The sequence below is a fragment of the Euprymna scolopes genome, chromosome 26, assembly GCF_053919585.1.
Source record: "Euprymna scolopes isolate OS-2025 chromosome 26, ASM5391958v1, whole genome shotgun sequence".
NCBI lineage: Eukaryota > Metazoa > Mollusca > Cephalopoda > Sepiida > Sepiolidae > Euprymna > Euprymna scolopes.
The window spans coordinates 31,732,893-31,759,376 of record NC_136507.1 but is presented as its reverse complement, the minus strand read 5'-3'; the positions used below and the strand labels follow the sequence as shown (position 1 = coordinate 31,759,376).

General features: G+C 38.6%; 1 protein-coding gene across 4 annotated transcripts in view; it reads left to right on the top strand.

Moving 5' to 3' along the window:
* LOC145247969 (uncharacterized) overlaps positions 1-26,484 on the top strand; it is a 394,038-nt gene that overhangs the window by 109,912 nt on the left and 257,642 nt on the right. Inside the window, exon 1 of one of the 4 annotated variants that reach the window (XM_080109622.1) lies at positions 7,805-7,976. The exons of 2 other annotated variants lie outside the window; for them this stretch is intronic. The gene's annotated coding sequence lies outside the window, so the exon portion shown is untranslated. Of the gene's footprint in view, positions 1-7,804; positions 8,031-26,484 lie in introns of those variants that run through there. One more of the 4 variants, XM_080109620.1, reaches the window with a different exon arrangement.

Genomic DNA, 26,484 nt, shown 5'->3' with positions numbered 1-26,484 from the left:
GTTTTTTGGTATATTTTTTTGTTTTTGCTTGGTTGTCTCCCCTGTGGCCCTGCCAGGCCACTAATATCCAAATGACACGAACATTTATTTCGTTGTTTACATTTTGGAACACGTGGCGTTGGATGACGTCATATACGGTGTCACGCTTAAAAGCATTCCTTTCAGGGGTCGGCGGGATTGGAGTGCTGACTGCTGAGTTTATATACGATCAACTGATCTGACTCTAACCGTCTACGTTTTGCGTAATGAGAAGTATAATAATATAATGCCTGCCGGGGAACCGCCTCCCTGAAGTCAGTTGGATTCGAAGCGTAAATCACGAACGCTAAAAACGTGTTGACATCGCAAAGAATCAGAGCGTGTTAAACAGCAGCGTTTAGTAAAAGCTGTTTGTCTAAAGAATCCGGTAGAATGTGTTAGGAACGCCACGTGAGCGACAACAGTTAAATGTTTTCACGAAATACATGCGCACTTACAAGTTACTTTTTAAGAATTTTTAAGAAAAGGAACAAAGGTTTTTTATCTTCACGTTTTCTCACCCGGTGTTTACAAAGATTTTGCACAGAAAACGACTATTTCTTCAAATTAACGAATAAGAAAAAAAATCGCTGATCAATTTTTCTGTTCACTTGCTTATTTAAAAAAAAAAATACAATTTGAAAATAAATGAAAAAAAAAACTGTAACATAGCGCGGATGCGCGTGTGCAAATGCATGCAAAATGACGTCACCGGTAAAAAAAGAAAGGAGAAAGAGCACGTTAGAGAGGACAATCACGTTAGAGACGTGGATGACGTTCGAGAATACCTTAGCGACGTAACGAGAAGTCACACGTGGCGGAAGAATCCGGAAAAAAATGCCGTTCTATTCTTTGTCTACTTTGCCCAACACGTTGTAGACTCAGTCGCAATGTTACAGAACTCGTTCCATTTTCCAAATGACAACTCTTCGCAAAAACCTTTCTAAACACCGGGTGACGAAACTTGAAGACATCCCTCCCCCCGTCCTCCCAAAAAACGTTACCGAGATTTGTTTTTAACTAGAACGTATTTTAAGATTTTATATGGTAGTAAGGTAAAACCGCAGTTTGATGGCCTGAAAATAGGCGATAAATATTGTGTCATATTGTTGTTCTTGTTCGGAAGCATTTCGAGTTAAACTCTATGTGGCATTTATTATGTTTGAGTGCTTCTTCATTATTCGTTACTAGCGCAAAATTCTGAAGCCGAAAAAATCAGTTTTCATCAAAACACACGCACACACACACACACACACACACACACACACACACACACACACACACAATGGTATCTATTTTTTATGTCAATTTAAACTAAAAACAATGATGTCTACTTAATTATCGTGTCTCAATTAGTTAAATATACTGCATTAGTAAATAAAAACAAGAATTTAAGCTTTATCGAAAAAAAAAACAAAAAAAATAAAAAAACGCTTCGCTATATTTGTTAGGAACACCACCGGCCTTTGTTAATGAACAATTTTTGATGATGACCTGTTTGAGAACTCCTGGTGAATAAAATAATAATAATAAAGATTGTTTTTAAAAAAATCTGAAAATCTTTATGTGATTTCAGTTCAAACATTTCATAAGTAAATCCTATAGATTTTGCCGTAAAACTGACGTGTAATAACGGTGTGCCCTGGCCAAATTCTATCGTATAGCGACTGTGCTCTGGGCCTGCTGGTGGTGGCATAATATCAACTCCCTTCACTCGGACCTCGTCACTGTAAATGGTAATGGCTGGCGCGGTCAAATAGGAGTCGCTGTCTTTTAGGGTCACATTGTACCAGTAGATAGTCTAGCCGCGATTCGTTTCATAGTACTGTGGCACCACTCGGCTATGCCATTTACAGTTACGGGGTCCGGGTGGAGGAAGTTGATATTATGCCATCATCAGCAGGTCCCGAGCACAATCCTTGCGTTTTGAGTGAAGGCACCAGAGAGTTGCTGTACGACAAAATTTGCCTAGGGCATTATTTATTTGCTTCCCCGCTGAGCAAATAGGCACAAGGCCGTTTTTTTAATGTGGAGAGAGGGAGGAAGGGAAAAAGGGGACCAGCTCCCGAGAGGTGGGAAATAGGAGCTGGATAGTGAGAGCCATATGTTATATAGAGTTGCCCCTCCATAGCCCTTGAGCCCCTGGAGGGGGGGGGCATAGGCCATATACAACTTTTTGTAGATGCTTTTTGTAGGAGTTCTTTTTACAGGGTGAGGGTGCTGGCCCTAAGCTCAATCTTTCAAGAAGGTACATACAGCACCCAGCCTTCCCAAATGGTCATCTATCTGGTACTGACCAGGCTCAACGTTGCTTAACTTCGGTGACTTGGCGAGAACCGGTGTGTCAACGTGATTGTGCCGTACAGGGTTGTCCCTACATGGACCAAAAATTGCCACAAGGACAATGGTCTTTTATTGCAGCATCTCTCGGAACAGATACTACAGTTTGATCTTTTTATTTATTTGCTTCCCCACTGAGCAAATTAGGCAGGAGGCCGTTTTTTAATGTGGAGATAGGGGGAGGGAAAGGGGGATCCAGCTCCCGAGAGGTGGGAAGTGGGAGCTGGATTAGAAACTGTTGGTATGAAGGGTTGCCCCTTCAGTGACCAAGGTCAGATATGTGGGGTTACCCCTACATATGGTCTTTGCTAGTCATAGCTGGTCTTTGCTAGTTATAGCTTTGCAGTATCTGCCGGAACAGATGGTATTTATTTGCTCCCCCACCGAGCAAATTAGGCACAAGGCCGATTTTTAATGTGAGGAGTGAAGGGGAAATGGGGACCAACTCCCCGGGGAGGAGGGGAGCTGGATAGTGACAATTGGTATGAAGGGTTGCCCCTACATTGACCAAGGTCTTATATGTGGGGTTTCCTCCACATATGGTCTTTGCTTGCAGTATCTGCCGGAACAGATGGTATTTATTTGCTCCCCCACCGAGCAAATTAGGCACAAGGCCGATTTTTAATGTGAGGAGTGAAGGGGAAATGGGGACCAACTCCCCGGGGAGTAGGGGAGTTGGATAGCGACAATTGGTATGAAGGGTTGCCCCTACATTGACCAAGGTCTTATATGTGAGGTTGTCCATACATATGGTCTTTGCTGCAGTATCTGCTGGAACAGATGGTATTTATTTGCTCCCCCACCGAGCAAATTAGGCACAAGGCCGATTTTTAATGTGAGGAGTGAAGGGGAAATGGGGACCAACTCCCCGGGGAGTAGGGGAGCTGGATAGTGACAATTGGTATGAAAGGTTGCCCCTACATTGACCAAGGTCTTATACGTGGGGTCGCCCCCACATATGGTCTTTGCTTGCAGTATCTGCCGGAACAGATGGTGTTTATTTGCTCCCCCACTGAGCAAATTAGGCACAAGGCCGTTTTTAATGTGAGGCAAAAACCAGCTCCCCTAAAAGTAGGCAAAAAGGGGGCACTCTGGTTACCAAAAATAATAATTGTCCCAGTATAGAGGCTTTCCCCTCCATTGACTGGTACAAATTATCTAAAGTGCAGTATCTGCCGGAACAGATACTACACTTTGATCTTGTCCCGAAGGCCACAAAGGTCGACGTAAATTTGTCTAGGGCACACACGAACCGTGGACGCTTATTGCTGTTCCTCTTCATACGTTTTTACACAATGTTTTATTATTATCTGGATTCTTCGGACTATTGCTCTTATCTTGATTGCTCATTTGCACAACGTTTCGGTCGATGTAACCTTCGATCTTCTCTTGGTGTATCTTGTCAAACTCGAAATAATTACTCAGAAAAAAAAAAAAAAATTGTTCTCCACTCTTGTCGAATTTTTCTAACTCGGTAATCTGCACGGAATTTCGAAAGGAACCCTTCATTTAATCCACCGGTGTAGCATTGCTCACATTCCGTCGGCCATGACTAGATAGAAGTCCTCAGTTCGAAATGACTTGTGGTGTAGTGGATAAAATACTCGGTGAAATTCATTTGTAAGTTACACTCTTCTGGAGATTCGAGGTTCAATACTCAGTGCAGGCAACACTCAAAACAACAACTGCGAATTATTTATAACTTCTATCTATGACTGACAGAACGAGAACATCTGATGATTAAATAAAGGGGTCCATTCGAAATTTCGTGCAAATTACCGCGTTCAACAGAAAGATTCCTGAGTTCGACATAAGTGGAAAACAATTGCTTTTATTTTTAGTTATTGTTTAACTATTTAAAACTATACTAAAGTTAAAGGCAGTTGTATTATTAATTCGCACGCCGTCCAGTGTTTTCTGTTAATAAAATACGCTTAAATATGATATTTTAATTCATGTAGATTTAGTATTTATTATCATAGAACCAATTCTCTATTGATTATTATATTGTACCCATTATATATAGTTCTGATTTCAAAAATTTATATATATATATATATATATAGAAATAAAAATTACAATAAGTTTACCAAGGTAATCAAAATGGTAAACTTAAAATATATTATAAATATTAAAGAGTTAATATTTACAAGTAAAGTAATCTCAACTAGAAGTAAAAGCTCAATAAAACCGAAAAGGAAATAGAGCTTATAATATGAAAAAATGATTAATAAAACATGTTAAAAGACATCTTGAAAAAGAGTTAAAAACATATTTAATTTTAAAAAGGAAGCACAAGATAAGTGGATACTCCTTAATCCGCGGAGTTTCGAAGAAATACTCTTCTTCTCATCAGAGGGCAGGAATTAGCAAAATGCGGGATCGGATTTTGCATGTAAAAGTATTTAATGAAACTACAAGTAAGTCACAGATCTTACTTGGTTAAAAAAAGAAGTGAGGTAAGGGGAATAGGAGGTAAAAGAAAAATGATAAAAAAAATTTCACATGAATGGATAGTCCGGTGAAGGGTAAAAAATCCAAGAATGGTAAAATTCAAACACGGTCGAATTAAAAATTTCCAATCCAACAGGTAAGTTCCAAATGGTCCAAAATGATCTAAAAGGCAGAATTCCTTGGAAAAATGACAATTTTTTTTGTTGCCTTTTGGGTCATTTTGGACCATTTGAAACTTACCTGTTGGATTGGAAATTTTAATCATTATTTTTATTATTATTATTATTATTATTATTATTATTATTATTATTATTATTATTTTATATTATTATTTTTATTATTATTTTTTATTATTCTTATTATTATTTTTATCATTTTTATTATTATTCTTATTATTATTTTTATTATTATTTTTTATTATTATTATTATTATTATTTTTATATTATTATTTTTATTATTATTACTTTTATTTTTATTTTTTATTATTATTATTTTTATTATTATTATTTTATTATTATTATTATTATTATTTTATTATTATTATTTTATTATTATTTTTTATTATTATTTTATTATTATTATTATTTTTATTATTATTATTTTATTATCATTATTATTTTTATTATTATTATTATTTATTTTATTTTTATTATTTCTTATTTTATTATTATTTTTTATTATTATTATTTTCTTATTTTTTATTTTTATTTAATTATTATTATTATTATTATTATTATTATTTATTATTATTATTATTATTATTAATTTTATTATTTCTTCTTATTTTATTATTATTTTTATTATTATTATTATTATTATTTTCTTATTATTATTATTATTTTATTTCGATTATTATTATTATTATTATTATTATTATTATTATTTTATTTATTTATTTATTTTTGTATATTTGTCCAGAATTCAAGCTAATAAAAACAGAATACAGAATTTGTTTTATGATGTAGTATCCGCCACTAAACGAAAATATTATATTCCAAAAATCATGAAAAAGATCATCAATTTTTATGGTTAAGCGAGGATGATGCGTTTCGATCTGCCATCTTTAAAATTAATCATTGCTTATTTCCTCCTTAACAACCTTTCCAGAAATAAAGATCAAAATCAGTTATGTGATGGCTATGATTAATAGTCAATCAATCAAAACTCGTAAAAAATGATTTTTTTATATTAAAAAAACAAAAAAAATACTTGAGCAATTGAAGTGATTTTTAGAATATGACATTTTCGGTTTGTATTACTGTACACATAGATTCGAAAAAGTTGTCAAAAAACAAATATATAACAAATAAATGTTATCAAAGGCAAGATAGGTTACTTTTCTACCTAACTGGATATAATTGTCGTGTTTTTATTCAATTTAACATGTTTATTCAGCTCAAAAAGCATACAGTGTTTACCGATGTATTGGAAAATTCAAAATGGCGGCCGACTCTCTCTTTAACACGGTAAGTTCGGAAAAAGGTGTTATAAATAATAAACTAGACAAAATACTATTAAAAAAACACCGAATATATGTCAAGTTATGTCACGGTAACATATAGTGAGCAAATTTCTAATAGTATTTTGTCTAGTTTATTATTTATTACACCTTTTTCCGAACTTACCATGTTAAAGAGAGAGTCGGCCGCCATTTAAAATTTTCCAATACATCGATAAACACTGTATGCTTTTCGAGCTGAATAAACATGTTAAATTGAATAAAAACACCGATGTATTGGAAAATTCAAGATGGCGTCGGACTTCCTCTTTAACACGGTAAGTTTGGGAAAAGGTGTTATAAATAAAAAACTGGATAAAATACTGTTAAAAACCCGCTCAATATATGTTACCGTGACATGGGTTGACATATATTCGGCGGGTTTTTAATAGTATTTTGTCTAGTTTATTATTTATAACACCTTTTCCCTAACTTACCGTGCTAAAGAGGGAGTGAGGCGCCATCTTGAATTTTCCAATACATGGGTAAACACTGCATGTTTTTCGAGCTGAATAAACATGTTACATTGAATAAAAACACAAAAAATTTATCCAGTTTGGTAGAAAAGTAACTTATCTTGCCTTTGATAACATTTATTTGTTATATATTTGTTTTTTGACAACTTTTTCGAATCTATGTGTACGGTAATACAAACCCGACATTTTCGTTCCATGACGGGTACGCACACTACGCCATAAACTTTTTTTCTTCTTCAATTCGGTTGAATTAGTGGATTTGCACCTTTTGTTTTGTTTTTTTTTAATTTACAATTAATCTCAAAATATCAAAAATGCAAAAGCATTTAAAAATCCTGTTTGAAGAAATGATTTTAATTACGACATTAAATCCACCCGAATTCATTATCGTTTCTTGGTAAAAAAAAAAAAAAAAAAAAAGTCAGCCATTTTAATCTTTTGTTAATGGTTTAAAAAAAAAAATTTTAAGGGAATTTTGTCGAATAAACGGTCATTTCTGATTTTAAAATATTTTGTAAATTCTCATGTATTAAAAGATTGGATGTTTTGAAAGCTGTTTACAATTATCTTGAACTTTTCAGCTTTAAGATGGTTGACATTAAAACTACATTATCTTCACCAACTTAGTTATAGTTTTCTAACAATTTGTGGCACTTGTGCATTATATAATTCTGGTGGCCATGTTGTTGGTTTTTGTGTACACATCGAATTTTTGCGCGCGTACGCAAAAAGCTTACATGACCACCAAAAGAATACATTGGATAAAATAATATCATGGAACTACTTGTCGGCGACAATTTTAAACGTAATACTCGTTCAAAACAGAGCCGATTACATCTAAAAATCAACTTTTTAAAAATAAGTTGTTTGTTGGTGCTCTAGTGCATATTGACCTTATTATTTATTTATTTTTTTTTTTTTTTGCAGTTCAGCAGTATATAGGCAGTAACAGTAGTACTATGTAAGCCCGGGTGAATGTATGAAATAACCAGTTTCCGGGCCTTGCTAATGTATTGCAATAACAGCAGCGAGGCCCGGGAAGATGTATAAAATAACACAACGCTTCTCCCTTTTCAAACATTGGTCTTTTGCGAATGTATGAATTAACACTTGCCTTATTGCTATTACTACATACATTCGATCTAACAGTGTCACGTACGTCTTTGTTAGATCGCCTATCTTTAACGAGGTATTTTTTTCTTTCTCAAATAATCAATAACTCATCGAACAAGCGCTGAAAACAGTAAGCAAAAAAAAACAACTTTATTTCATTTTATTTTTTTAAAAGAAATAATAATAGAATAATAGAAAACAATCGACACATTTTTAGTTTTCGTACATTGTACGTTTATCATATTAAACTGGTCGCACAAGTTTGACACACCCATTTTTTTATACATTTTCAGTTTTCCCCAACATTAAATTTGTCATAAAGGACACGACTAAAACACAGTTTTTTGCATGTTTATAATTTATGATGAAATTAATTAGGAACTAATAGAGTGACCCGGCGTTTCCCGGGATTGAATATGGAATCATATATTCTTTTGCGCGGGCGGTCGGTCGGGTGTGTGTGTGTGTGTGTGTGTGTCCCACCTAAAAACCATATTACTTTTTGCTACTTTTGCAGAATACGGACCGTACTATTTTTTTTTTTTTTTTTTGATAGAATTTTCAAGTTAAATTTAATTTTTTACGTTATCTTTTGTTTTTACTAAATTGTTAGGTGAAAGTACAAAATAGTTACAAAACGCCATTCCTCTCCTCATGTTAAGAATGGATTTCTGAATTATTATTATTATTATTATTATTATTATTATTATTATTATTATTATTTCAGCACGGTCCGTAAACTGCATAAATAATTATTTTTTTTTATTATTTTTTACATTTCATTGGGTTAAATTTTGGATGGGGGGGCCCAAAAACTTGCTCAGCATTGATTTGAGAGGGAAATGAAATGACATTGATTGAAATAAATATCGGTAAATTTATAGTCTCTACCCACCCCACCCCCTTTGCGGCACACTCGGCGTTTCTTGGAAATCGATTAGAATACTTCGGTATTTCTGCTTTAAGCCTATTTCAAGTTATATAAATTCTCTTTAAAAAAAAAAAAATCTCCTTCAAGAACGGTAATAAAATGTGTTTTCAATCGATATTTATTCAATAATAGACCAGTTTTCCTACCTAGCAAAAATGGACACGTTTTCCATGAACGAGTTTTCTTAAATTCTAAATGAGAGAAGGGGCATAAAAAGCACTTGCTACTAAATGGTAATAATTAAAATTTAATCATTAAATGAAACGGCCCTTCTCCGTTATAGTAGCGAAATTAGAAAATTGAAATATTGAATTTCAAGTAAACACAATGGTATCTACTCAAATGTCATGTCTCAGTAATTAACATATCCAAAAATTACGAAAAACGATCTGGTAGAAAATTAATTTTTAATGAAAATTGTTTTTGAATAAAATTAGCGAAAATTAAGTTTTACTAAATAGGCCAAGGATTTTTAGTTTTCATGAAAATAATTACCTCCTTTTTGTTACGATTCGAACTCTTTTTTTTTTTTTTTTTTTTGACAGAACTCAATTTTCGCTAATTGTGTTCGAAAACAATAGTAAAATTTTACGACGTGCCCCAGTGTAGTATAAACACCCCAACCTCCCCATGTTAAGAACGGCTTTCGGAATACCCCCCCCCCAACCTCGAAAGTCGTTCTTTACATGGGGTGGTTGGGGGTGTTTATACTACGCTGGGGCACGTCGTAAAAATACCAAAACAATTTCGATGAATAATTAATTTTCTACCTTATCGTTTTTCATAATTTTTGGATATGTTTACGACTGCGATATGACTTTAAATGCATTATTTCGATTTTCGAACTTCGCTATTATAACGAAGAACCAACGAAACATTGCGTTCTAATTTCCAAATGAGAAGTTTGTTTTTTCGTACATTAGGTACCTCCAAAACAATGTGACAAAAAGAAAGCATGATTCTGTGACGTCAGACTTGTGTTAACTATACGAACTATGGAAAAGCAGAAGCGACTTAATGATTTTTTAAGACCTTTGTTTATCTTCTTCAAACTGCAAATTAATCTTTGTTACAATTTTGTTAGGTTTTAAGATTTACACAGTTTAATGATTAATAATATTATAAACATTTGTATATCAAATATGAAATACGGTTTTACTGAATGTTCATTTGGTTAACTACCGGCTTCCATATTTTGTTCGGTAAAAAGAGACAAACAAAATATGAGGGAGGGGGGCCTACAAAATGCTTAATATGTGTGCAATATTATTTTCAAATCGGTTTTAATTTGGAGATAAAATCGCTGATAAGAGCCATGTTTATATAAAAACTTAATATTTAAAAAAAATTTAAACACAATTAATTAAAAATCTATGTTGTAACGGAACATTTTGAAATAATGGAACTTTAATCGTTTTAATCTTTTAAAAATTAATTAATGTTTACAAAGTTTCTTTTTCTTGACAATTCGACTGATTATAGTATAGTCGAAAAAAATGCTATTAAAAACATAATATTAAATTATATCATTTTTTAATTACAACTTCAAGGTAAGTTTTTGTTCAATACGGGTATTTAAATTAAAAAAAATAAATATGTTTTACTTGTTTGAACTCTTATGTTTCATAATAAATAGAAATTTCGATAGATTTAAATATATTTACGAAAATATAGGTACGAAAAGAGATTTAAAAAATATATATATATATATATATAACAAATAAATGTTATCAAAGGCAAGATAAGTTACTCTTCTACTTATCTGGAAAAGATTTTAGTGTTTTATTTAATGTAAAATGTTTATTCAGTTCGAAAATCATACACTGTTTATCAATATATGTGAACAAGACAAATGGCGGCGAACTGACTGTTAAATACGTGAAGTTTGGAAAAATGAGTTAAAACGAAAAAATTTAATACAAAATACTGTTAGAAACCCATTAGATATACGTCACGGTAACATATATTGGGTGGGTTTCTGTATTTTGTATATCAGCCGACTGATGAAGTCCGTCTCTAGCTTTTAGCTGTTTATTTTAAAGGAGTTTCTGAGTTTGCATTGGTTTATTACTTTCACATATACATGTTATTTTAGGGGAGGTTGTAACAATTTTCATTGATTGAAAATACTTTGACTCAACAGGTTCCTGTGAAAACTTACTTGCTTTTGGAAGTGATAATAGAAGCAAATCCAAATAAAGCAGAGAAAGAAAGAGGGTAGGATATTAGAGCCATTTGCTTTTTAACATTTTTCAGAATTGTTTCGCAATTCAGTTCTGCTATAGAATTATTTAGACTTCTATTTTCATCTTGGCTGTTATTTTATGTGTAATGTTGTAATTACATGTTCATTTTAACACGGATTTACACGTCGCATGCAAAGACAGTCATAAATGGACAAAAAAGGAAATAATTTTGACTCACTTTTTTTGTTAGTTGAAAGAAAAGGCATTTATTCATGGTACTTTCCAAAATAATGCATTGCATCTTGTTTTAAAAGTCTCTTAGTTCACCATGTCATTTACAAAACCTTGCCGTCTCACCACGTCCTCTCCAATCCCACACACCATACATGAGGTTTTTTTTTATCTTTCTTTTTCTTTCCGCTGCTATGTCTGCAGTTTGCTGAACAGCACACGGTTGTCTGACCATTTTTGTTGTTCAAAGTTTGGATTGCGTCTTGTTTTAAAAGTTCATTTAATGATATTGTCCTATTGAACAACCATGGCCGGAAACTTTGTTGAGCTGTGTCCACAAGCATTGAACCATCCGGATTTGCATTTTGAGGGTGTTGGCAAGGGTCCTATTCTCATAACTTGGATCGATAGAGAGTATGAGTTATACAGTGGTGCATATCCGATCTCGCTCGCTGAACATTGTGTGCTTGTGGACACAGCTCAACAAAGTTACCGGCCACGATTATGGTCTTTGGTGTGGTTTCAAGTGACAGCCACATCATGCCACCTCACATCGTCAAAGTCGGCTTGAAAGTCAACACTAAAGTGTACCTGGATGTGCTGAAGAGAGTGGTGATCCCCTGGTGCAATCAGACTCTGGCTGTGGCAGCAAGACTCGGTGCCAGCCCACAAGTCCAAAGAGACCCAGGCTTGGCTTCAGAAGGAGTGCTATGACTTTGCACCCTTTTCTCACTGACCCAACCCCCTCTTCCCTCGACCTAAACCCGCTGGACTACTTTGTTTGGTGATACATGGAAAACATCATCAACATGACTTCTCACAAACACAAAGCCAGCCTGATAGCCGCCATCCACCAAGTATTCGCCGAGCTCCTATCGGCACTTATGGAAAAGGCATACTCCCAGTTCTGGACCATACCAAGGCAGTGATTGAAGCTGAAGGCGGCTACATTGAATAGATGTTATAATCAAGTTACTTGGATTGTTTTTTTCAATAAAAAATTTAAAATAAAGCTGTAGTGTTATTTTCTTTAGGGCGACAAATTTATCATTCCATCCTGTACTATTTATAATTACTAATTCCCGTATTTTATTTAATCCTATACTAGGCAAATGTCACGATGTTACAATATGTGCAATTGTAACGGTCATAAATAAAGACTTGCTTTCACTTCTGGAGAAATGTCCCTGCTAAGTGATTTGGTTACACACATCATGTTGTGAAAATGACCAATCAGCATTTATATCTGATCTACCTCTGCATTCCATGTTTAAAAAGGATGTGTCCTCTATAGTATTAGACCTGACGGAATGGTTAATTGTAGGTATTGACCGTTTCATACCCTCTAAAAAGTTTCAGCAAAAACCTTATAGCCAGCCATGGTTCTCACCAGAATGTGCTGCTGCCATTGCGCATAGAAATCACTTTTTCCACTGCTTCAAACGTAATAGATGTATGGAAACTAAAGCCGCTTTCAGGACTGCCAGCAACCATTGTAAGAGAGTAATAAAGAACGCAAGAGAGTTGTATGCTCAATCTGTTAAGTCCAAAGTAGCTGAGCAGCGGCTTGGTTCCCACCAGTTTTGGCAAATAGCAAACAGAATCCTGAACAGAAGCGTGTGCTCCATCCCAACTATTATCAATGGACCTGAGGTAATCTCATCAGCATCAGACAAAGCCAAACTCTTTGTCAAGAACTTTGCAGCTAATTCTACCCTTTGCGATCAAGGCCGCCAACCCCCAATAGTTCCTCCTGTATCAGAAAACACGCTATGTGATATACGTATATCTGTGCGTGATGTTGCCAAGCTAATCAAAAACCTTGATTCCAGTAAAGCAACTGGCCCTGACGGTATTCCAATTATAGTACTCAAAAAACTTCAACCTGAACTAGCGCCCATACTTACAAAACTGTTTAAACGTTGTCTTAAGGAGAATAGCTTCCCATCTCCCCGGAAAATTTCATCAGTATGCCCTGTATTTAAGAATTCAGGTGATCGCTCATCCCCCTCTCAGTACAGGCCAATAAGTCTCCTGTGCGTCAGGAGTAAGTTGCTAGAATCTGTGTTAAATACAGAAGTAATCAACCATCTCAACAAAAATAACCTTCTTAGTGACACTCAATATGGTTTCCGTTCTGCTAGATCTACAGCAGATGTACTTACAGTTATATCGCATGGGATTAGCAAATCTCTCGACGGTGGCAATCTTTCTAGGGCAATTGCTCTTGATATATCTAAAGCCTTTGATAGGGTATGGCATAAAGGTTTACTTCATAAGATCGCTAGCTATGGTATAGCTGGAAAAGTCTTCTCAATTATTAAATCATTTCTTTCTGATAAGTTCATAAGAGTAGTAGTTGAGGGGCAAAAATCAGAAGCTCACAGTATTAATGCCGGTGTCCCTCAGGGGTCCATCCTGGGCCCAACTCTTTTCCTGATCTGCATTAATGATCTTCCAAATCACATCCTTACATCATTTCTAGACATTTATACTGACGACACTACCATTTATGGTAGCACATCTAAGACAGTAAACGACCAAGTTCTCTCCAATTCTCTCTCCTCTGATCTTGAGCACGTGGTACAATGGGGAAAGGAGTGGCTGGTTACTTTTAATGCATCTAAAACCAAGCTTCTCTCTTTACATCATCAACATTCTGATCCACATCTGGCATCAATTGAAATGAATGGCTCTCGTCTTCAGGAGGCCTCAAGTTTTGACAAGCTTCTGGGCTTGACCATTACTCCTGATCTTAAATGGAACACGTACATCAAATCTGTTGCCAAGGCCGCTGGAAAAATGGTCGGATCTTTCTATTGATCCGGTAAATATCTCACTGCTGATGCAATTCTCTATCTATATAAGAGCCAGGTACGTCCAAGGATGGAATACTGTTGCCACATCTGGGCAGGAGCTGCTAGAAAGGACTTGTCCTGCCTTGAAAGAGTTCAAAATAGACTTCGTAGCCTCGTAGGAGATGTCCTTTTCTCCTCCTTGCAACCTCTATCTCACAGAAGAGATGTTGCGAGTTTGTCTCTGATGTATCGTTATTTTCATGGAAAGTGTTCAACTGAGCTTCAATCTATGGCCCCCCCCCTCGCCAAACTTTCACAAGAAACACTCGTCTAGCTGTAAACACTATCAATAATTCCCCCCACTCTTTATCTGTGCCTAAACCTAAATGTAGATTCCATGAACAAAGCTTCTTTCTTAGAACTGCACGCCTGTGGAATTGTCTTCCGTTTTCCTGCTTTCCGACTGACTACAATATGGTTGTGTTCAAGTCTAACGTAAATAAGTTCTTGATGAGCCGTTCCATATAAGTTATCAAATTTACCAAATTTTCATTACTAATGATTACTATATTGTCCAATCTCTACTGTACACTCTTTAACCCTTATCCTTGAGTGGCCTCTTGGCCTTGATAATGTAGTGATGCCTATGTAAAAAAAAAAAAAAAAAAAAAAAGAAAAGCTTGCAGAATGCATTGATTTTATCTGTCTCCTGAAGAACTACTTCAGCCTCTTTGGGAATTATTGTAGGTCTGCAGAGAGAACTGTGAAAGCAACCAGAAAAGATGTCCCATCTCTTTCCTATCCCTTTCCACTGGGCGTACAAGCATCGACTATCTTCACCTAAAGATAACTGCTGGCTTTCTGGAGCCCAAATAACATCCCATACTCTTGCATAATTTGACCCGAATTCTCATGAATTCCCGTCAAGCATGGATCGGGCGAGATCGGCAATCATCGGTGTCAGCCGAACGTTGTTTAAATGTTGAAACACTAACTCGACTTCTTATTTTATTTATTTAATTTTTTTTTCTGTTATGTTTTTAGTAATTTTTAAGGTGATATTAAGGGGGCGAGGGTGACTTTTTATTTTCTGATTAGTTATTTATTATATATTTTTTTTAATTGAATTTTTGGGAGTTTGATTAGCCAATGAAAAAGCGCTATCTAAATGGAAGCAGACGACATTTGAATTGGAAGAAAGCGACTAAACCAACAATTAAAAAAAAGCAAAAAAAAAAGCTGACAAACAAATATATTTTCAAACTTGCCAAACAGAAAAATGACAAGCAAGAATCTATACATGTTAGAAAAAGAAATGAAAACATTGATGCAGACAATCTCATATTGTCAAGAGAAGAAATTGCTGTCCCCAAAAAATGAGGTGTAAAACCGCAAATGTTTACTTAAAACAAAGATAGCGCGTAAAGGATGGTTTCTCCTGGAGATGTACAAATGGACAGCGCCACCAAAAGAATTTGACCGAACAACAAGTCTTGAAAATAAAAGAAAAACAAGAAAAAAATACGGTTACAAAAAACAAAACAAACAAAAAAAAATTTGTACTTACTCCTAACAATTATACGGTTAAAAAATCTTTTGAGAAAAAAAACAAAACTTTTTGTTGATAAATATTTTGCAAAAAAAAAAAAAGAAAAATTAAATACTAAAATAAAATAAACATATTTTCATTTTGTAAGGTAGTTTTTTTTTTTTTTGTTATTTTTTATTATTTGCATTTGTATTTTTTGCGTTTTTTTTTTTTTTTTTTTTTTTTCATTAGTCTGCGTCTGTTACGACGTTCGGCTGACAGCAATAATTGCCGGTCTCGCCTGATCCATGTTTGACAGGAATTCACAAGAATTCAGGTGAAATTATGCAAGAGTACCAAACTTCCTAACTCTTTATTTCTTCATTTGGACACTGTCCTGCATTCTTCCATCTTCACCGAATGGTGTAGGTAACTAAATAAATCCTTTCGTTACTGTTATAAAAAATGTTTTGTTTTTTCTTTTTCTACAACGGTTTTCATTACATGCTAATAATATAAACAATTTCATCTCATTAAGTTTGTCTCAGTTCTATACATTTAAGTTTTTGAAAATTTGTTTCTTTCAAATTGTAATTGCATGTGAGCCATTCAACTTCTTGCACGTCCTTTTGCAAAGTTTGACTTTCTGTACATTTCTTTTGTGTCAAGATAAAGCCTAACATATTGAATTAATTTCTAGAGTGTTGAAAGTAAGTACGATAACTCTTACCATAGACTCTTTTATGATTACCTCCCTTTACGTTGTAATCCCATAATCCCTTTTTTTCACTCCCCGCTTGCTCTTTCTGTCCTAAAAAAATATACTTCTCTTAAAACCTGTCACACACATGTTCGTGTCCGCTTTCAAATCTTCGTTCCAGTTCCTTTTCTCTTTTCACTGAAATGCAAGTCAAGATAAAGCCTAACATATTGAATTAATTTCTAGAGTAGAGTCCTTGTTTAATATTAAAATCCAAAGATATGTACAAAAAGAGATATCCAATGGCTAGCTCTGAATGAGTGACGTCACTGATATCAGAATTTTACTTTCTTCTTTGCGATAATTTTTTTTTTTACATAGGCATCACCACTTATCAAGGCCAAGAGGCCACTCGAGGATAAGGGCTAAAGAGTGTACAGTAGAAATTGGACAATATCGTAACCGTTAGTAATGGAGATTCGGTAAATTTTTTAACTTATATGGAACGGCTCATCAAAAACTTGTTTACATTAGACTTGAAGACAACCATATTGTAGTCAGCTGGAAAGCAGAAAAATGGAAGACAATTCCATAGGCATGCAGTTCTAAGAAGGAAGCTTTGCTCATGGAATTTACGCTTAGGTTTAGGCACAGATAAAGAGTGGGGGAAACTAGTGATAGTGTTTTCTGCTAGACGGGTGTTTCCTGTGAAAGTTTGGCGAGGGGGGACCATAGAATGGAGCTCAGCCGAGCGCCTGCCATGAAAATAACGATAAAGCAGAGACAAACTTGCAACATCTCTTCTGTGAGAAAGAGGTTGCTGGGAAGAGAAAAGGACATCCCACACAAGGCTATGAAGTCTATTTTGAACTCTATCAAGGCAGGATAAGTCCTTTCTAGCAGCTCCTGCCCAGATGTGGCAACAGTACTCCATCCTTGGACGTACCTGGCTCTTATATAGATAGAGAATTGCATCAGCAGTGAGATATCTACTGGATCGATAGAAGGATCCCACCATTTTTCCAGCGGCCTTGGCAACGGATTTTATGTATATGTTCCATTTAAGATCAGGAGTAAAAGTTAAGTCCAGAAGCTTGTCAAAACATGAGGCCTCCTGAAGACGAGAGCCATTCATTTCAATTGATGCCAGATGTGGATCAGAACGTTGATGATGTAAAGAGAGAAGCTTGGTTTTAGATGCATTAAAAGTAACCAGCCACCTCTTTCCCCATTGTACCACTTGCTCAAGATCAGAGGAGAGAGAATCAGAGAGAACTTGGTCATTTACGGTCTTAGATGTGCTACCATAGATAGTAGTGTCATCAGCATAGATGTCTACGAATGATGTAAGGATGTGATTTGGAAGATCATTAATGTAAATCAGGAAGAAAGTTAGGCCTTGGATGGACCCCTGAGGGACTCCAGCATTAATACTAAGAGCTTCTGATTTCTGCCCATCAACCACTACTCTTATGAACCTATCAGAGAGAAATGATTTAATAATTGAGAAAACATTTCCAGCTATACCATAGCTATACCATAGCTGGAGATCTTGTGAAGTAAACCTTTATGCCATACTCTATCAAAGGCCTTTGATATGTCAAGAGCAATTGCCCTAGAAAGGTAGCCTCCATCGAGAGATTCACTAATCCTATGAGATATAACTGTAAGTACATCTGCTGTAGATCTAGCAGAATGGAAACCATATTGCGTGTCACTAAGAAGGTTATTTTTACTAAGATGGTTGATTACTTCTGTATTTAACACAGACTCCAGCAACTTATTATGACACACAGGAGACTTATTGGCCTGTACTGTGAGGGAGATGAGCAATCACCTGAATTCTTAAATACGGGGCATACTGATGAGATTTTTCAGGGCGATGGGAAGCAATTCTTCTCAAGACAACGTTTAAACAGTTTAGTAAGTATTGGCGCAAGTTCTGGTTGAAGTCTTTTCAGTACTATAATTGGAATACCATCAGGGCCAGTTGCTTTACTGGAATCAAGGTTTTTGATTAGCTTGGCAACATCACGTACAGATATTTGTCCATCACATAGCATGGGGGTTGGCAGCCTTCGTCGCAAAGGGTAGAATTAGCTGCAAAGTTCTTGGCAAAGAGTTTGGCTTTGTCTGATGCTGACGAGATTACCTCAGGTCGATTTATGAGAGTTGGGATAGAGCACACGCTTCTATTCAGGATTCTGTTTACTATTTGCCAAAACTGGTGGGAACCAAGCCGCTACTCAGGACTTGACGGACTTAGCATACAACTCTCTTGCGTTCTTTATTACTTTTTTACAGTGGTTGCTAGCAGTTCTGAAAGCGGCTTTAGTCTCAGTACATCTATTACGTTGGAAGCAATGGAAAAAGTGATTTCTATGCGCAATGGCAGCAGCACATTCCGGAGAGAACCACAGCTGGCTGTTAGGTTTTTGCTGGAATTTTTTCGAGGGTATGAAACGGTCGATACCTACAATTAACCATTCTGTCAGGTCTGATACTGTAGAGGACACATCCTTTTTAAACATGGAACGCAGAGGTAGATCTGATATAAATGTGCGGAAGCTATCCCAGTCAGCCATAGAATCGATATACTGTACATTGGATAGGTACATCTGGGGACTTATTACTTTTCATTTTTATCTTAATTGATACAACTGAGTTGTCGGAAGATCCAAGTGGAGACAGAACAGAAGCTGAACACAATTCAGGGCAAGTTGTGAGAAAGAGGTCTAGGAGACTTGCATACTGGCCGTCAGAATCGGGAACACGGGTGGGTTCGTGAACAATCTGAATGAGGTCATAAGCAATGGAGAAATCATAACAGAACCTCCCCTCATCATTGGTCTTGTTTGAGTGAGTTAAGATATATTGAATGAATTTATTGAGTAGTCCTTGTTTCATATCTTAATCCAAAGATCTGTGAAAAAAGAGATATCCGGACTCTACTTCTGAACTAATGTCAGTTTTGTCAGACATTTTTCTTTCTTTTTAATTTTCTAATTTTTTTTTTTTGTGCAGAGTGAGTGGATGTGGTCTTTAACTGTTACAAACATGTTAAAAAAACTGCTTAAAGGTCGGTAGTACTTGGTGACAAGTAGTCTGAGATGTCGGAAATTTTTCTGTCTCTGTCTGTCCTTGTGGCCATGTCACTAGTAAGGGTGCTGGAGGTAAACGTTTGTCTGGGCTGACGTTATCCGCCTGGTAGTCAGGGACCCGAACCTTGGATTAACCACTAAGGAGGCTGTCCTATCAGGAGGCGCAAAGTACTAGGACTGCTGTATTGCCATTTGGTGAGTGGATCTGGACCATGCAGTAGTCTCTGGTGGGGCCTCTCGATGCCATACTAGTGGGTAATTGTTACGGCTTTACCTTTTCATGTGCTACGAAAAAAAAAAAAAATTCCTGTCTTTTTCTCTCTTACTTTCCCTCTCTGTACTGCTCTAACCAAGTATGCCGACCTATTCCACAAATCCCCAAACCTCAACATGAAATATATCCAGAATAAAAACTCGATTAAACCTAGAACCCCATCTTTCAACGTAGACCCCTACTACCAGGTCTCCTTCTCCAACATCAGGGGTCTACGTTCCAACCTTCCAGAAGTTGAAACCGAATTACAGGAGACGAAACCGGACATATTATTTCTAAGTGAAACTGGAATAGGACCGACCACTACCCTAGACGAGTTCATAATTAACGGATACTCAAATTTAACAGCTAAATCTGACCCCCAAGATCGCCATGGGCATGGAATATGTGCCTACATTAAGGATGGCTTCCCATGTGGCAGGGATATCTCTAGAGAAGATCCTAATTTACCCTATGTGTGCTTCAGGGTTGCACTTGCTAACACCACTGCATTTATATTTGCCCTCTATAGGCCCCACAACAGCGGAGTTACTATCTTTAAGAGCATATCTGAGAAAATTGACCACATACTGTCTTCACATCCCTCGGCTAACATCCACATATGTGGTGATTTCAATGTCCATAACGTGGAATGGCTGACCCATTCAAATAAGACAGATGACGAGGGAAGGTTTGTCATGATTTTGCCATTGCTTATGACCTCACTCAGATTGTTCGCGAACCCACCCGTGTGCCCGATACACCCGGTCAATATGCAAGCCTCTTAGACCTTTTTCTCTCAACTTCCCCTGAGCTATGTTCATGTTCTGTTCATTCTCCTCTAGGATCCTCCGACCACTCCGTCGTATCAGTTAAGATAAAAACGAAATGTAAGAAGCCCCCAGACGTACCCCTCCACCGTACTGTATACCGATACTCTATGGCTGACTGGGATAGCTTCCGTACATTCATATCTGATTTACCTCTGCACTCCATGTTTAAAAAGGATGTGTCCTCTATAGTATCAGAACTGACCGAATGGTTAATTGTAGGCATAGACCAATTCATACCATCTAAAAAATTTCAACAAAAACCTAACAGCCAGCCATGGTTCTCCCCAGAATGTGCTGCTGCTATCGCGCACAGAAATCACTTTTTCCATAGCTACCAATGTAATAGATGCACTGAAACTAAAGCTGCTTTCAGGTCTGCCAGCAACCACTGTAAAAGAGTAATCAAAAATGCAAGAGAGCAATATGCCCAGTCTGTTAAATCCAAGGTAGCTGATCAGCGACTTGGATCCCACCAGTTTTGGCAAATAACAAATAAAATCCTGAACAGAAGTGTGCGTTCTATACCAACCATTATCAATGGACCAGAGGTCATCTCGTCAGCGTCAGACAAGGCCAAACTATTTGCAAAGAACTTTGCAGCTAATTCTACCCTATGCGACGAAGGCCATCAACTCCCCATATTTCCTCCTATAACACAGAACAAGCTAGGTAACATACAAATATCCGTGCAGGAGGTCGCTGTACAGTTTGCGTTAAGCAAGCTGGTTTCCCAATCCGACAGCGTGTCGCCGTCGATGAGTGTAAACACATAATGGCGATTCGCCTCTTCTTTTATAAGGGGGATAACTCCACTTATGCCAAGTCTGAGCGAAAGGGCGATAACTCCTTTCTGGCCTCTACATGCCCCTCCCCCTCGTGACCACAAAAGCAAGTTGTTGTGGTCATCCTTTATGTGGAGAAATACCCGTGCGACTTCCCCCGCATTTGCAGCGACAAACCCCTTGGGGCTCTCGTCCTCCGACTTGACGGTTCCCTTAACGGAGGACGACTGTATTTTTGGGTATTTCCTTCCGTGGTATCTTCCACTTCCATTTCTTCCTCATGCTCGCTTGGGGATTCCGTGTCGGCGTGTTGTTCCACCTCCATTGCCTCCTCCGGAGGTTGTTCCTGTGGGGTCTCCACATTTATAGGTGGGTTCGGGATTTCTTGTCTGATGTTACGAGGGCCATCCACTACCGGGTGTATTCTACGGAGAAACCGACGGTTGCGCAATGTCACTCGATTGCTTCCATCGACCCGGACTTCGTACTGTCGGTACCCCTGGGTCTCCACGATTCTCCCTGTCTTTGTCCATTGACGTGGGTGGTTCCCGTCCTGGTTCTGGATCTGGACGTAATCTCCTACCTGGAGTTCCCGGAGTGGGCGACTATGTTGGTTGTAATACTGCTCGTTCCTCATATGTCTTTTGGCCATTGCTACTTCCCTTAGTTTGCCTATTTCTGTCCACTGTTTTCGAACCTGGTATTTGTCCCGCAGGACAGGAAGGTGGTCTTTAATGATCCGACCATACAGCATCATGGCCGGGGACATGTCCAGATCCTGGACAGGCGTGTTCCTATGGGTCAGTAGTGCTCGGGCTGCCCGATCATGGCATAGGCGTCCGTAACTGTCCGTATTGTCCGCCAGTATACGTCTCGCGGTTTTGACGGCTAACTCTGCGCGGCCATTGCCTTGGGCATAATGCGCTGATGAGGTACGTTTTCGTATGCCCCAATTCCTCAAAAAGGAGTCGTATTCCTGGGATTCAAATGGTGGTCCACCATCCGACGAAATCTCTTCCGGTACGCCGTAGGTACAGAACCAAGTCCTCAAGGTATCGCACACCGTCTTGGCTCTTCCCGACGTCATTAGGGCCACTTCAACCCATCCCGTATACCTGTCTGCGTATACCATAAAGTGTCTACCCTGCATCTGGACGAAGTCAACCACCACTTGTTGGAATGGAAATTCCGGGTCTGCTGGGGACATCAAGGGTTCCCTGGGCTGAGACGGTGCGATTTCATTGCACGTGCGGCACTGGGCTCTTGTTTGCCTGATGTTAGCATCCAACCCTGGCCAGAATAGTCATTGTCTCGCATTCGCCAGCATTCCGTTCACACCCTGATGAGCGGAATGAAGAGATTCCAATATCTCTGCGCGGAGTTGTCGAGGTATTAGGATTTTGTTCCCCTTGATGATCACTCCTTCCAGGCAATATAATTCCTCACGCATAGGCCAGAAGACTCGAACTACGGTTGGGATATTGTTACGTGACTGGGGGAAGCCATTTTGAATCAGCTCTTTCAAAGTCCTGCATTCTTCGTCTGTGGCTGCCGCAGCCACAATCCTTCCCCATGTGATGGCTCTTAACGTAGTATCATTCTCGTACATCGATGTTAGGGCGGCTTTGACTGCGGTGTCAATGGATTAGTCCTGGTCTCTTGGTGGGGTGCCCGCTGGGTACCGCGATGCACAGTCAGGGGCCAAGTTGAGTTTCCCCGGTCGATGTTTTATCTTGAATTTATACATGAGTGACTTTTCCTTGAAGTTTAACAGGCGTGGGTTTTTTATATTCTCCAGGGCTCGGTCTGAAAATATCTTTACGAGCGGTAAGTGATCCACTGTAATCACCAAGTCTGGGCATCCGAGTATGAACATGCGGCATGATTCCAACCCATAGATCAGAGCCAAGGCTTCACCTTCCACTGGTGCATATCGTGATTCCGCGTCGTTGGTAAAACGGGATCCCGCCAGGATGAGTTTCCAATGGCTATCCCCACAACTCATGTTTAATTCCCCCTCACATCTGCAATGCTTTTGAAACAGAAAATACGATATCCCTGTTTTGCTGTAGTCTGTCGCGAGTCCTGTTGCTCTGTTCATTTCGAACGTTTGGATGCCTTTTTCAATTCTTTCCACTATTATTTTTTTCGACTCTTGGAATACCTGTTCCAGTGTCTCATCCCAATTAAATTTCCTGTCCTTTGTTTTCAGCAACTCTCGGAATGGGGCCATAACTTCGGCTTGTGAGAATGCATAGGAGACTTGGTTTACGAGTCCGAACCAGGACCTAACCCCAGTAATATTTGTCGGGGTGGGGAAGCTCAGGATGGCTTCAGTCATTCTTCTTGTGGGTTTGACCCCGTTCGCTGTTACTTGAAACCCTGCGAACTCCACTTCCATGTCAGCAAAGTGAAACTTGTCTGGGTTAAACACAATCCCTCTATCGGCGCAGTGGTTTATATATTCAATTGTGTGCCAGAATGAGGATTCCATTGAGTTGTTCCACAGGAGACTGTCATCTATACACCGAGTTTTTCGAGCGATGTCCATGGTGATATCGTCAAACCGACGGGTGTAGCCATCTCCTGATCCATGGAATCCTTGAGGGGCTCGACAGTACCTGTATCGACCCCATTCAGTGATGAACGTGGTGGCGTTTCGTGCAGCTGGAGACAGTGGTAAACTGTGGTAACCGTTCCACGCATCGAGTACAGTCTTCCTGGTATGTGCAGGTATTACCGAGACCTGATTGAATGGGGATGAAGTGTGGTGCGTCTCCCTCATGGTCGCCTCGTTCAACTTTTGTAAGTCCACCGTCCGCCTTGGGGATCCATCCTTTTTTGGTGTGACCACCATTCTCGAGCACCAAGTAGTTGGTGTGCCTACCGGTACGGGTTCGATTATCCCCAGTGCCACGTCACGGTCTATATCTTGTTTCACCTTTTCCTTCCAATGATGGGGAACAGGTATTGGTGTGTGGATTGCCGTCGGTGTTGCATCTGCGAGGAATTTTATTTCTAAGGGTTTACCCTTCATTACTTGGAGTGGTTGGTGTGGACAGGTATTGAATGCGCTGGCCTTGAAATGTTCCTTTAGCCATTGCTCCAATTTTTCTCTGTTAATGTCGGTTGGCTTCAATGGGATTGCTGCTGGTTTCTTCGGAGCCGGTGCTCTGCGCGGGCACCCGCAAGGAGCCGTCTCTTCTGTTTCCGCTGAGCTGCTTTGCGATAATGATGTAGGAAAATTGGATGGCAATAATTTCAGCTCCTTAAGTGCCGTTTGTGATAAGTAGAGCCCGGATGTGTTGTCAGACACATACACTGCCTGTCGTGTTTCTCTTGATCCCACCTTAATATGTAAGAACAGGACCCCCTTGATGTGTAACTGGCTATTTGTTATACCCCTTATCCGATGGGTAGTTGGAACCAAGTACCCATTTGGGTACCCGAGGAGTCCTTGAATCTCGGGGCCAACAGAGCAAGTTTGGGCTCCTGTGTCCGCGAAGGCTTGGATGGCGTGGGTGCTCACTTTCATCGGCTCCTTTGGCACCCTTCCAAAGGTCGCATGGCACTTGTTCATTACAGTTACCTCTGCTGTAACTGAGGGGGGCGGTTCTGGGGCGCCCACCTGGAACTGTTTCCCATTCCACTCAAGGTGAGGAATGTTCGCCGGTTGTCTCTCATTGTGTCTGTGAGTAGGGGTTTTATCCGTGGTGCAAAACATGAACGACTCCCCGCTTTTTATAGCCTCCGTTTTGGATCTATTAATTTTCCGGCACACCTTTTTAATGTGCCCTACTATTCCACAAAAGTGGCACTTGAGTCCCACTGCTGGGCAATCTTTCCGGTTCATCGATCCACCTCGGTGTGATGTTTTTCCGCAACCGTTGCAAGGTTTGGTGTCCCGTGGGTTCGACAGGGCCTTTGCCTCATGCATTTGTTGTACTTGATTCGACTTTTGTACCCCACATATAGTGAGAGGTTGTGTGGTATCGGAAAAGTGTGGAGTTGCTTCGTCTGTTGCCTCCAGGCAAACCAACCGTGAAAACTTTAGATCCAAGGTAGGAAGTGTAGCTGCCTCTGCCAGTACCCTTCTCTGGTGTTCGATATTTCTTAACCCTGCCATCATTTGCCCGGCAACCATATCGTCTGAGTAATTAACCTGCTGCCGGCAAGTGGGTTCGTTCGGACACTGAATACTAAATTCACAAAATTTCGCCTGGCCACGTAACCTCGATAAAAAATGGGTCACTGACTCACCCTCATTTTGCTTCATGGAGTGAAACGTTTGCCGGTGGACTTCCTTGTGTAAGCCTCGAACGGTCACCAGTCGTATTTGGCAAAGTAGGAACTCTTCTGCCGCATTGTTGAGTCGTTCTGGTCCAATGAGCTCAAAAAGTAACCTGTTCGTTTCCGGTGTGCATGCTTCTCGCAGTTCGTTTCGAATTACAGCTGGATTTTCGAGTCTGCACATCTCCTTGTACCGTGACCAGGTGTCTAAAAAGAGTGCCCATTCGCTATCTGTTGAGTCCAGACCTATAGAAGGTCGCTGCATTCTTTTTGTTTGCGACGTGTTCGCTCGTCCATGTAAGATGTCCTTCCGTAATTCGATGTTTTCTTTTTGTAACTCGACTAGTTGACGTAATAAGAGAACGTTTTCTTGTTCCATAGTGTAACGATATTTAGTCCAATGCTGCAATATAAGTATTTCACGTTTTAAAGTGACAATATGTTCGTAGCGCCATGTACAGTTTGCGTTAAGCAAGCTGGTTTCCCAATCCGACAGCGTGTCGCCGTCGATGAGTGTAAACACATAATGGCGATTCGCCTCTTCTTTTATAAGGGGGATAACTCCACTTATGCCAAGTCTGAGCGAAAGGGCGATAACTCCTTTCTGGCCTCTACAGTCGCCAAACTAATAAAGAACCTAGATTCCAGTAAAGCAACTGGTCCTGATGGCATCCCAATTATAGTATTAAAAAAGCTTCAACCAGAACTTGCTCCCATACTTACGAAACTATTTAAGCGCTGCCTTAAGGAGAAGTGCTTTCCGACTCCCTGGAATACCTCTTCAGTTTGCCCTATATTTAAGAATTCAGGTGATAAGTCATCTCCCTCTCAATACAGACCTATAAGTCTCCTCTGTGTTATGAGTAAGTTGCTGGAATCCATATTAAATAGAGAAATAGTCAACCATCTCAGCAGGAATAACCTTCTTAGTGACACTCAATATGGTTTCCG